Below are 13,144 nucleotides of genomic sequence, written 5' to 3'. Positions count from 1 at the left end.
TTTTTCAACCCAACTCCGGTTAGGGTAATTGTAACATGTTGGGACATTCTGTATACGGTATGTTCTAGTTTACTGATTCAGAAAAATTGGCATACAGCGTACATACCGGTATGACACAAAAACGAAACAGAGAAATTAAGGAAGAGAGGAATGTTACCCATAATCATTTCATGTAAATAGGATTTTGTTAAAAACAGAGAAATCGTTTCAATGGTTTATGAATTGATAAATGTATATCCTTTTTTTTTTTCTCTTTTTAAACTTATTTTTTTCTCCCTCTGTGCTGATAACAGACGTTTTACAAATTTGTTTTACAAAACAGTGTGAAGATGAATGCTGGATCGTTTTTAAAAATGGGGACTTCAGTAATAATCAAATTATCCAAAAGAGAAAAAAACGAAACAAAAAAATACAAAAAAAATGAAATGTGTATGTTATCGATTAAAAAAAAAGATGAAAATTGTATGTTCCCTTGAATGATTTAAATTTCTAAGAAGGATTTGTATCAATATTTTTGTGGTTGTTAATGATTATGAATAATAACTATAATAATACTAACAATAATATTATGTACTGTACATCCATCCAGTTTCTCTCTCCATTCCCTGTCACCTTCTACAATAATCTTATGTTGATCATCAATGTATTTCAGTAACGTGTGAAAAAAGAAAATCCAATGACCTTGTATAAGAGTGCTGTCTTTGATCCCAGTCTAGTGATCTATACACATTCGTTGACCCCCTCAAACCCCCTCTTTCCCTTTGTCTCTCTATCTCTTTCTTCCTAGCTCTCCATCCCTCTTTCTCTTTCTCCTAGTAACTAGTAATAGATGTTATGTAGTTAATATAGTCAATAATAGCTGTAGTTGTTAGCTGATTTAGGACAAGTAAGGATAGAACTTTCTCTTATTAATTACCATATGGGGAAAAAAAATGCTGACATTTGTTTCACTCTTATTTTCTATTGGTCTTCGTTTTTTGTTTTTATTTTGTTGTTTTCTTTGGGGTTTATTATTGTTTGTTTTTGGTTTTGCTGATCTCACATGGTTTCAACTAACCAAAGCTCTCACTGAAAAACATTTAGAGGAGAAATTGCTGTAAAGATGGAATTGTAAAACAAGGCATTAATTGGATCCCCACCCTTGAATGTTTTAAAAGGGGTGTGCCATACTACCTTAAATGCTAATGCTAGATATGCAAAACGCTTTGATTTCTTATGATTTGTCAAGAGGGACACAAGTTATAGTAACGAGCAAGAAGGATTTTATTACATGAATGAAAAAAAAACATATTTTTTTAGAAAGTTATAACAGATTAATGATAATAATAATAAGGGTAACAATAATGACTATTATAAATATCATTAATCTAAACTATAAGTTTTAAATGTTTGTACTCTTGAAAATATCCCAGTGGCCCATGGCACTACTATTTTTGAATACTATTTTCCTTTTTTCTTTTTTTACTTGTTGACTTAAGTACTCGCATACTATAGTTTGAACTCATCAACTGAAATGTTGTGAGTTATTTTTGTACTGTGGACCCATGGAGCCAGCTCTTACTTTGTTCACGTACCAAATCCCATGCAGCCTATACTGTCTCAGCAGTCATCCAAATACTCAGCCTTATTAGACGGTTCTGATACTTTACGTCAAGTCTTCATGGTTGTGCAAAGCTGGGCATGGTCTTTAATTTAGACTATGACAACTATGGTTACTGTGCCATACTAGCAATGGCTCAGTAGTAGAAAAAGAAGATTCCCGCCATGAAGTTGACAATAATGGATGTGGTGGGATTGATGATGGCAGTGATACCATGTGACCCAGTTAACGGTTGGTTGCACATACTAGGTGTTGCACATTGAAAATAGCCGATTTACAAGCTCGCAGCACCTTGCAGTGCAATGCGTTGTGAGCTTTGAAATCTGACCTTTTCAGTGCGCAGCACGCAACTAAGTGTAAATCAAAGGGTTAGTTATAGGGTGATTGTCTTTTTCTTTGGCACATGTGGAACCGTAGTGGAACCAATTTTTAGACTTGAGCAAATTATGATGTAAGAAAATTGAATCAGAGCAGTTTCACAGTGCTGTGCCTTCACTGAGAACGACCAGGAACGTTTAATGTGCTGCTACTTTGGCTGTTAAAAACAAAAAGAGATCAATGCCACGACATCTTCCACCAGCTTTGCCATCCGGCGTACTTCCTGTCCACTTTTGAGCTGTGTCGTACTACAGAACAAATACATCTCAGCCTCTTTAAGATCACAAAGCAGAGGCTGATGGCAGGATTTCTTGATCTGTGTCATTTATACCTACCTGGCTCCGCATGGGATTGCAGTACAAGCTGGTTGCCATTTCAAGTAGTTGATAACAGTACGGCATCTTTTTATCCGGTTAGCCTTCATTACTTTAGACTTTTCTCAGATTTTGATTTCGTAGCTTGGACTTTAAGGTAGCATGGCTCTGTTGTTGCTATATACTTTTCTTTCACATTGACAGCAGTTTACAGCTAATGAATGTTACACATCTTGCTAGACTAGTTCATCATTGGATAATTGTTGGTTAATAAAAAGAAAAGAAAAAAACTATAAAAAAAAGAGAAAAACACACACGACCTGGAAGGTGTTGGATATATTGGGAGCGAACTACTACCGTATCCACTTAAACTTGAATCTTGAGGCAAGTGCTAGGCAATGGCCAATCGATCATCCTGTCACTGAAATACAGCACACACACATACTGTAATCCGGGTACATAATGTAAATATATGTACACATATAAAGGATTTAAGTGTATTATATATCTTTGTTGAACACTTTGTCTGTGTGAAGGCCGAACACTCATTTTTTTGTAAAAAATAAAGAAATAAAAATGAGAGCTGAAAAATGTTTTAGTAGCCAACACTGTAGGGTTTGTCTCGCAGTCAAAACAAAGTTTTGCCATAACGCAAACATCACGGCTGTACCGCAATAATCAAGATGGTGAAATGGGGCGGGGGCTGTAACCGAGACACAATACTGTTTCAATGGGAATGTCGTCAACGGTGGCGGACATGCAAACTGGGGATGATGTCTTCATGCTCGGAACGGTGGTTACAGTCATTGGTGTCTCGTCGCATGGCCCTTACAGAAGCTTGTCATGTCCTCCTTTGGGTGGTGGGGTGGGGGGTTCTGATTGCCTTGCCCATTCCTACCACTTGCCCATTTTTTAATGTTAACGGACTTTTTACTGCGAGAGCTGACTGAAACGGACTGACTGTCTGAAAGCATCTTTCAGGTCTTCTTGTATGGCTTGCTCAAGCCCTGTTGTAAAAAAAAAAAGAAAAAAATAAACTTACGAAAAACTCAAAGTGGATGGGGGTCTCTCACATCTCAGATGTGGAAAGTATAATTTTATATTTGTATTTTCAAATAATGATAATAAAAAAAATGTTTGTGAAAGGTTTCCATCCTCTACTGTGGTCCAGAAATCAATGTGTTTGTCTGGAAAAAAAAAAGAAAAAAAAAAGAAAAAAAGGAAAAAAAAGAAAGAAATAAAACAAAACTGTTTTGAACCATTTCACCTAATGTTCTTCTTCTTCTTTTTTATATTATTATTCATGCTTGACCCTCACTCTTGATATGTAATCATTGTATGCCTTGATGTCTTAACCAGTTAGTTTGTCAACGACATACAGTAACTGCAATGTAGAGATGGGACGATATGAACATTTCATATCACGATTATTGTGGCAAAAGAAATAGCGATTTACGATATTATCGTGATAATCAAAATGTATTATCCTCGGGCGTTGTGAGCGTTGTATATCGGCTATTTTTTGGCGAAGACATTTGATAGAGAGTTAGAAAAATAATCAAATACGTATGGCTATATTATAAGTACCTTTTACCAATAGAGGGTTTAAATAGTACCAGATATGCAGCTCGGCAAATAAAAGGTGAATTGATCCCAGTGCATGACGGAGGACGACATCACGATAAATTAAATCTCCACGATACGATTATCGTGAGTGTTTTTATCACGATATGCGATACTATCGGATATTGTCCCATCCCTACTGCAATTTCCTGGTTTCGGTTTCTAACCATGATTGGCTTACATGTCATCTCTCCTCTCAGCAGTCCTGATCGCATAAAGGCCATTATGACAGTAATGTTAAGTACAATAAACACTGTCTCAATTCATATATTTTTAGGTGGCTGTAGCTAAAATAACCCACAAAGAGTCACTAGTACATAATATTTGCATTCCAATTGTATTAGGGTTGTAGTGTAATAAAGACTTTCTTCATATTATTGGTCCTCACTATTATGTTCATGATAAAATGGCAAAAAATAAATCTACTCAGTCTGTGTCTCATACTGTAGGAGGGCTGTGGGCAGTTCAGAAACATGTCTACCAGTAGTGGCGTTTCCATAAAGCCTCTTAATGCGCATCTTTTTATGGAAACACTTCAAAATTCGGCCCCGATCGAGTCACAGCAGTCAGACGTGCAGTGCTCACGTCTTGGTTCGGTCTGAAAAAATCAGCCCGATCAACTCATGCGACCGTCGCTAATTCGAATGACACCCGCAAATGGAAACAGGCTAAATTTGCTTTGTCTTAATGTGAATTTCTGATAATTCGCTTCTTATTTTCGAATAAGCTTATGGAAACATGGCTAGTGATATCATCGATGAGGAATCCAAGCTAATAGAAACTGCAGGCTTTCTATTCCTGAAAGGTTACCATGCTATAATGGGATAATACAAATCTGGCTAACGATGATGTCACTGGTAGGCGAGTTTCTGAACTGCCCACAGTCCTTCTAATAGACACAGACGAGTAGATTTTTTTTTTGCTATTTTAATGTGAAAATGAGTGAGGACCAATTATATGAAGATTGGGCTGAAAAGTGCTGAAGTTGTCCTTTAATTTACATTTGATCAAATGAGAGCGTTGCTTGCCGAAAAAGATATGTGATTTCTTTCCCCCACAACACGGTGACACCATAGTACCGTATAAATTAGGCTTTAACCTACCTCTGGTGGGCTGTTCAACATCAGACCTGCAAATGGAGCCTTGCCCGATACACACAAATACATAGGATGGGAGATGGGCCATAGCAGCAATCAATCACAAGTTTACTCCTCAGGTCCTCATTGTGCCCTCGCTGCGGCTCATTCTCCGCCTCATTTGTCAAAACATTTCAAACCCTGTCATCATCTGTTCTTGTCATATTCTCAGGGTAAGCCCATTCATCTGCCGGCGGCCTGAGTTTAGACCGGCCCTCAGTCCATGTCCGTCCGTACATCCGTCCACCCGCATCTGACCGTGCGCCGATGATACACAACTGTTCAAGAATGTTTTTTTTTTTTTTTTTTTTTTCAGTCACAGCCTCAGAGGAGTGATGTCAAATCCACCGTGGCCTCGTGGGCGTTAGAAGTGAATGCACAACATTCCAAAATGGCAGGAGATTGAGCCAGCGGAGTTGTTGTGAGTGATACGCGTGGCACACGGGGTGAGGGTGTCTGTCTGTCCTCACAGGGCCCTTAACTCTCCCAGCCATTTACAATAGGCTTGTGCGCCTATACTGCCAGGAATTTTATTAATTTCCAAGTTAGCTTTAATCTAACCCAACAGGGATCATATTGTTGGAGAATGTAGTACTAGTACTATCCACTAGAGTGTGCCCAACGATAATCTCCTAGAGTCTGGACTAGCGAGTGGACAGCAGTAGACCCATAATGGCGGCGCCCATTGGCGGCCATTATGTCTCCCGGTCCGCCGAACGGGAGCTATAAAACACGATCCGAACGTCGTGCACACGCCATTTACACTCGTTTTTGCTCTTGAGTGACCAATCTGTCAGTCCAGCCATTTTTTTCCGAATGAAAATCGGTCTAAAAATGGTAAAGTTTGATAAGAAAAACGTCAACATTCAATGCTGTAAAAAGGCCCATTCTATGTTATGGCCGAACGACTTCCGGGTTACGTCATCGATGATGTCACTTCCTTCGAATATGTAACTTTAGACTAAAATTAAGCTAGAAAGGTCATTTATAGCTCAAAACATGTCAAAAAAATACCAAAATGATCAGAAAATGATCCCCAAGGCGACGTTTGGCGATCTGGCTGCCTCACCCTCCTCAAAATGGCGATGGAAGGCGATTTGGCTGTGAACTAGTTAACTGTTTTACCTGAAAATGAAAAATGGGAACGTGGCCTGCCAGCAGAAATTAATGTCATTTTTAATTTGAGCTGCCGCCCCCATTCTTAGAATGTGAAATTGCTTCTGAGAAGTTAAGGTGTGACAGTTATTACAAATGTGTGGAAATCCATCTTCTTGCCTCCCTGTGGCGTGCACACTCAACGAGCACAGCTTCCTGTGGTGGAGGTGGTGGTGGGGTGTGTGAGTGTGCGGGTGGGGGAGGGGGGCTTATTTCATTCAACTGCATGTCCATACACACAGGTACACATGTCCTCATAGATACACTGTTCAGTCTCCCAGTTCTCACACGCAAACACACACACACGCACATTGCTGACACCCTTGCGAGTGTGTCTCACCACCTGTTCTCCCACACTACACTGCAGCTTCCTCATATAGCCTCATGAGTCAGATAGAAGGCAGGCTGCCACGACACTAGCTCCTTTCAGGAACCTCTCCAGAGATGAGGTTCCTCTGAGCTATAGCTGCCCAAAATGGTTATCTCCGGCGAAGGTTCACCATAAACACTTCTTACCTTTTGTGCACATTGTATCCAAAAAGTAAAGTTCGGCTTTCCCTCTCTCGGATGTTAAACCTTTTAGCGTGGAAGAAAATCTAGGCGAGGGGTTGAAACAAGCGTTTTAAATCGCTGTTTTAGTCAGCCTGTGTCCCGTTTTCTCGCCCGACCGCTTGGTGGCAAAACATTTCTGGAAACACAGATTAGTGGCCGGTCCACCCGCTTCGAACGTTATCAGAACATAGAATGTCCATTATCAGCCTTTATTAACTGCATAGAATGCGCCCATTATGGCCATATTGCCCATACTGAGGAACTCATTATGTTTTTATCAGACATAGTCTCTGTTGATTATGGTACGTCCCATGGAAAATGCCCATACTCTCGTTCAGGCACTATGTTTTAATCAGACATTCTGTCTGTTGATAATGTAACGTTCTATTACATCACATCGGCCGATATGTCAGTCACGTGACTGCTGTTTTTTTTTGTTTCGTTTTTTTCAACACTGCTCCCATAACCTTTATTCTCAGTGTTATATGCAATATTTTACGAAAGTTTCTGCATTATATTGTTCACTGATACAAGACTGACAGTCTTATTATAATTATCTTCAAAATAGCGTTGGTACTTTCTCCCTTTTTAGTCCTTACGTCAACATAAACATTCAGATTTCAAAGATACGGCGTTTGCTCAATAGCCAAGGATGTTACAATTATGGACGGCCCCTCACATGTACGCATAATGTTCCGTGTTGTTTAATAATAATCATTTTTGATCCGATCGGTGGCTTTTAACAACGCGACCCCATCGGCCGTTGGGGTGTATTGCACCTTATAACTCCTATCACTGATCTGATTAAAATGCTTTTTACTAAACAATACAGAATGCACTCGTGCCGAGGTTGGGCCGTATATAATTGTAACATCTGTAGCCCCGGGGAAATAACTCTATATTTGAAATCTGAACGTCTTTGTAGATGTACGGAGGGAGAACGTGCAAAGATTATTTTTTTGAAGATATCACGTTGGGAATGCGATTGATCCCAGGCTGAGACTGACTACTGTATCCGGTTATTTCCACGCGTTACGACGCGTTGGCACAGACAGAGTATTTCCGTATCCTGTCCAGGGCGGAAGTAATGTGTAACGCGAAATTATCACACTCAGACTGAACCACCCGGGACCAACCAGGAGGCTAAAACAGAGGCTCGTGGATTGTTGTTTAACTCGTTTCACAAGAGAAAAGAAGCTCGCTTTCGTGGATATCTTCATATAGCGACTCCATTCAGGTAAGAGACAATAGGCATCATCTAGAATGACTCAATGGGGGTGTATTGTTAAAATGTTAGGCTGTTCTACAGTAGGTCTGTAATGTTTTTTCTTTACCTTGCAACACATGCTAACTCTCATGCTAACTGAAAGCTATTAAAGCTAACAACAACAACAGCTCCCTCCCTCAGCCAGGGACCCCTTCTTAGCTGAGAGAGAGATGAAGCAGGGACCCCTTAGCTGAGAGAGCAGGGACCCCTTAGTTGAGAGAGAGATGAAGCAGGGACCCCTTAGCTGAGAGAGAGATGAAGCAGGGACCCCTTAGTTGAGAGAGAGATGAAGCAGGGACCCCTTAGCTGAGAGAGAGATGAAGCAGGGACCCCTTAGTTGAGAGAGAGATGAAGCAGGGACCCCTTAGTTGAGAGAGAGATGAAGCAGGGACCCCTTAGCTGAGAGAGAGATGAAGCAGGGACCCCTTAGCTGAGAGAGATGAAGCAGGGACCCCTTAGCTGAGAGAGAGATGAAGCAGGGACCCCTTAGCTGAGAGAGATGAAGCAGGGACCCCTTAGCTGAGAGAGAGATGAAGCAGGGACCCCTTAGCTGAGAGAGATGAAGCAGGGACCCCTTAGCTGAGAGAGATGAAGCAGGGACCCCTTAGCTGAGAGAGAGATGAAGCAGGGACCCCTTAGCTGAGAGAGATGAAGCAGGGACCCCTTAGCCGGGAGAGATGAAGCAGGGACCCCTTAGCTGAGAGAGAGATGAAGCAGGGACCCCTTAGCTGAGAGAGAGATGAAGCAGGGGACCCCTTAGCTGAGAGAGAGATGAAGCAGGGACCCCTTAGCTGAGAGAGAGATGAAGCAGGGACCCCTTAGCTGAGAGAGAGATGAAGCAGGGACCCCTTAGCTGAGAGAGATGAAGCAGGGACCCCTTAGCTGAGAGAGAGATGAAGCAGGGACCCCTTAGCTGAGAGAGAGATGAAGCAGGGACCCCTTAGCTGAGAGAGATGAAGCAGGGACCCCTTAGCCGGGAGAGATGAAGCAGGGACCCCTTAGCTGAGAGAGAGATGAAGCAGGGACCCCTTAGCTGAGAGAGAGATGAAGCAGGGGACCCCTTAGCTGAGAGAGAGATGAAGCAGGGACCCCTTAGCTGAGAGAGAGATGAAGCAGGGACCCCTTAGCTGAGAGAGAGATGAAGCAGGGACCCCTTAGCTGAGAGAGATGAAGCAGGGACCCCTTAGCTGAGAGAGAGATGAAGCAGGGACCCCTTAGCTGAGAGAGAGATGAAGCAGGGACCCCTTAGCTGAGAGAGATGAAGCAGGGACCCCTTAGCTGAGAGAGAGATGAAGCAGGGACCCCTTAGCTGAGAGAGATGAAGCAGGGACCCCTTAGCTGAGAGAGATGAAGCAGGGACCCCTTAGCTGAGAGAGAGATGAAGCAGGGACCCCTTAGCTGAGAGAGATGAAGCAGGGACCCCTTAGCCGGGAGAGATGAAGCAGGGACCCCTTCGCTGAGAGAGATGAAGCAGGGACCCCCTTAGCTGAGAGAGAGATGAAGCAGGGACCCCTTAGCTGAGAGAGAGATGAAGCAGGGACCCCTTAGCTGAGAGAGATGAAGCAGGGACCCCTTAGCTGAGAGAGATGAAGCAGGGACCCCTTAGCTGAGAGAGAGATGAAGCAGGGGACCCCTTAGCTGAGAGAGAGATGAAGCAGGGACCCCTTAGCTGAGAGAGAGATGAAGCAGGGACCCCTTAGCTGAGAGAGAGATGAAGCAGGGACCCCTTAGCTGAGAGATGAAGCAGGGACCCCTTAGCTGAGAGAGAGATGAAGCAGGGACCCCTTAGCTGAGAGAGAGATGAAGCAGGGACCCCTTAGCTGAGAGAGAGATGAAGCAGGGACCCCTTAGCTGAGAAAGCACTGTTCTTTACTTCAACAGAGGTCCGGGACCCCTAGGGGGTCCCCGGAGTTACTACTGGGGGTCCTCCAAATCTTTGAGTGATATAAACCTTTTTTCTACTCCTTTTTTATATTAACTACTTGAACCCTAGTGTCCATATTCTGAGAACTGTAGCCCAAAATAGCAGATCTACAAGCTCACAACGCCTCAATCAGCTGTTTTTGGCAAAGACCTTTGGTGTAGAGGGGAAAAAGAGCAGACCAAGTACAGAGTGAAAGGTCAAGTTTATTAAGTATTGACAGTTCAAGTGGTTAAATATCTGAAAACACAAATTGACATGAAAATACACTGATGATTGTGCTGTCAAACAATGAAACTATATGGAATCTAATCAATCTATGAACAGGTTGTGGGGGTCCCTGCTTCAATCTCTCTCAACTAATGGGTCCTTGGCCTGAAAACGTTGTTTAATCTGTCAATTATTTAAGCAATTAATCAGATTGTGGCATTTGTTTAGCTATTACCTTATACATTTCTGATTAAAGAATAGCTACACATTTGTCAGGCTAAATTGTAACCGTGTTCTTTTCAAATAGGTAATTTAAAAATAAATATTCAAGGCATATTTTTAGCAGGGTTCCCACGGTCATGAAATTACTGGAAATATTTTGAAACAGTCCTGGAAGGTCCAGGAGAAATAGCTATGCATTCTTTGAATATTAGAGGCAGAAATTGTGAAAATAGCCGATCTTCATGCTCACAACGTTGCGAGGCGTTGTGAGCATGTAGATCTGCTATTTTCACAATAGAACAGTGTTATACAACATTTCTCAACTCTTTAGTGCTCGTCAGGGTGCCGGGTCCCCAGTAAAAACATGATTATTTCGGGGTCACGGCCTGAAAAGGTTGAGAACCACTGGCATACACTACCTGTCTTTGGGCATTGTGCATAGGAGTAAGCAACATGTTATTGAGCTGAATTATTGTTATATAGTCCTGTATATTGGGTTAAATATTCTGGAAAAGTTTTGGAAATTAATTGGAAAACATTTGTGGGAACCCTGAGTAATGTGTGTGTGTGTGTGTGTGTGTGTGTGTGTGTGTGTGTGTGTGTGTGTGTGTGTGTGTGTGTGTGTGTGTGTGTGTGTTTGTGTTTGTGTTTGTGTGTTTGTGTGTGTGTGTATTACTACCAGCGGGGCATCCTGGCCTACCAGTTCAAAGAAAGGCCCAAGAACATTCGCTTCATCGACGAGGAAGATGCAGGCTGCCACGGTGCCCCAGCCCCACAGACCAGCTACGTCACCATCATCCCAGCCAACCCCATAAGCACCAGGTAGGCCTGTCACAATTATTACCAGGGTTCCCACGGTCATGAAATTCCTGGAAATATTTTGAGATTAGAATCATATTTTTCCAGTACTGGAAAAGTTTTGGAATTGATCAAGGCTCCTGGAAGGCCCTGGAAAAAATAGCTATGCATTGTCTTTGGTTATTGATTTGGTTAATACCTCTGAAATGGCAAATTAAACATGGGCCAAATTGTCAAATATTAGAGCCAGAAATTGTGAAAATAGCCGATCTACATGCTCACAACGTCTCGCAGCGCAGTTTTGGAAATTAATTGATAAAAAGCTGTGGGAACCCTGTTTTAGTTCTTTAGCACGGTATTAATAGAAATTCCAGCGATTATGTGCCGATTTGATTACGATTACTAAACTAGTAAGACGCCTCAGGGCGACAATTCTTGGCCATCTGGCCAGTGATGTATATCGGACCAGTTACCCATATACTATATGGAAATCCATGTACTGTACGTCCCTTTTATGCCCATACATGGAGATCCCTGTCTGAACCAGCCGCACATAATATGGGCTGTCTTCCTCCACATATGGGCAATTCCATTATGCAGTTCTGTTAGATATGGGCTTAATCAGGAATCTCCATATATGGGCATAAAAGATTCTGGGGAATACCCATATATGGACTTTTACATAGGTGATGTCACCGGATGTATCAAGGGAACCAACCCATATGTAAAAATGTGTACACACACACGTCTACACGGAGATAAGCTGTGACATTTCTCATGGCAACCTTAAGTCGCAATTAGTTGGGGCACTCCAAATTTACACAAACTCTGTTTTTCTCCACAGATGAAGCCCAAACATGCCAGGAAGGTCAACGTTGCGGCTGACTCTGGATTGCCACAGTGACCTCCGAGAGAGCAGCATGGATCTGTCTACAGCAGGATCAGCATGTGCGACCACTGGAGCACTTTTGGACTGAACTCTTTACATTTGGATTTGGTGGACAGATTTGTGGAGTATTTATCTGCAACTGCCTGAGGACAATGAAACAAAATGGACTTCCAGGAGCTGCTCACCAGCTTCTACCGGAATGGAGAGCACCTCCCACGGTCACCAGCCCATTCGCCTATAACTTATTCGCCTTAACAGATTTCGCTCTTTCACCGTGCATGGAGGAGAGTCTTTTCACGGCCGTTGAAGAGCCATTTCGCCTAAATGTTCAAGGGTCCGTCTTTTTTATCCATTTTGCCTGGCTGCCACGCTGTGGGCAGACAGACAGACAGGTAGACAGACAGACAGACAGACAGACAGACAGAATTTGGCACAGAGCAGAGGAGCGCGAACCAGACACCACTTCACCATAATAAAGCAGCAGTAGTAGGCTATCTTCCAAATCAAATTGTCAGGAGGACATCATGTCATGACTCATGACCTTGCGCAGCAGTGCACGTATCAATTAATTAATTATTTAGACACTGATTCCAAAGCTCTAATCTGTATGTCTGCTCAATTCTGCTGTAAACATAATGTTGGCCTTCGTTCCATTTTGGGGGCTGGGCGGCCAACAAAGTAAATCGTCACTGTCGGGCAGAAACCTTGTATCTCCAAGTTTCAAATGTGTACATTTTTTCGCAAAGCCCTGCTTCATCAAACAAGGCTGTCGCACAAAAGTAGTGAAAACAGCCGATCGGTTTTCTACCCGACAACGACAAATTATAACTCAAGTAATTGGCCCACTGGCTTGTCACTTGTCATGATCTGAAATGGCAAATCTTTGAGTAGCAGCAGCGCTATGGAGAGAGATCTCTCTCTATAGCGCGCAATTAGGGCCTCCAACTATTTTTCCCGGGCTGAATCAGGGGCCCAGCACGTCCCTGGTTCTCAACCTGTGGGTCAGTACTCTGTTAACTGTTACTCTTGTTGCATCGAGGGCAGACGTTTTGAAAATGGTGCATTATCTTGTGGAAGAA

At 42.6% G+C, this 13,144-nt stretch overlaps 1 long non-coding RNA gene across 1 annotated transcript; it reads left to right on the top strand.

The window, feature by feature from the left end:
• The first annotated feature begins 7,883 nt into the window (after window positions 1-7,883).
• Window positions 7,884-12,821, top strand: LOC308289282. Its single transcript, XR_013962234.1, has 3 exons — window positions 7,884-7,995; window positions 11,061-11,200; window positions 12,021-12,821. It is a non-coding gene; the product is annotated as an uncharacterized lncRNA (long non-coding RNA).
• The last annotated feature ends 323 nt before the right edge of the window (window positions 12,822-13,144 follow it).

This window comes from Nannobrachium achirus, assembly GCF_963921795.1.
Source record: "Nannobrachium achirus genome assembly, chromosome: 8".
Taxonomy (NCBI): domain Eukaryota; kingdom Metazoa; phylum Chordata; class Actinopteri; order Myctophiformes; family Myctophidae; genus Nannobrachium; species Nannobrachium achirus.
The sequence above is the reverse complement of the archived record's forward strand: the minus strand, read 5'-3'. Positions and strand labels throughout refer to the sequence as shown.